The sequence below is a fragment of the Mandrillus leucophaeus genome, unplaced genomic scaffold (genome assembly GCF_000951045.1).
Source record: "Mandrillus leucophaeus isolate KB7577 unplaced genomic scaffold, Mleu.le_1.0 Scaffold20, whole genome shotgun sequence".
In the NCBI taxonomy this organism is placed as follows: domain Eukaryota; kingdom Metazoa; phylum Chordata; class Mammalia; order Primates; family Cercopithecidae; genus Mandrillus; species Mandrillus leucophaeus.
This window is the reverse complement of record NW_012102032.1, coordinates 1898012-1898563: the sequence shown is the minus strand read 5'-3', so window position 1 is coordinate 1898563 and position 552 is coordinate 1898012. Positions and strand designations below refer to the sequence as shown.

Genomic DNA, 552 nt, shown 5'->3' with positions numbered 1-552 from the left:
TTTTTTTTTTAGTAGAGATGGGGTTCAACATGTTAAGCTATTTTCACTTCTGTGGATCAGTTAAGCTATTTTCACTTCTGTGGATCTTCAGTTGCTTCAGGCCCTCTGGATGTATATGTGCAGGTCACTGGGGATATGATGACTTAGCTTGGGCTCAGAGGCCTGACACTGGAAAATAAAGACCCATTTTCAGTACATTGTTTTGAATATATCCACATTTGATCCTAAAGTAATGTACTTTATTTTTTTAAAATTGTCATTATTATTTTTTTAAAAAGACATTTATGGCTGGGTGTGGTGGCTCACACCTGTAATCCCAGCACTTTGGGAGGCCGAGGCAGGTGGATCACCAGGTTAGGAGTCCGAGACCAGCCTGGCCAGTATAGTGAAACCCCGTCTCTACTAAAAATACAAAAATTGGCTGGGCATGGTGGTGTGCCCCTGTAGTCCCAGCTACTTGGTAGGCTGAGGCAGAAGAATCGCTTGAACCCAGGAGGCGGAGGTTGCAGTGAGCCGAGATTGCGCCACTGCACTCCAGCCTGGGTGACAGAG

General features: G+C 45.1%; 1 pseudogene; it reads left to right on the top strand.

Annotated features, from left to right (window-relative positions):
* The window catches only part of LOC105539126, a 14994-nt pseudogene that overhangs the window by 2163 nt on the left and 12279 nt on the right, over window positions 1–552 (top strand).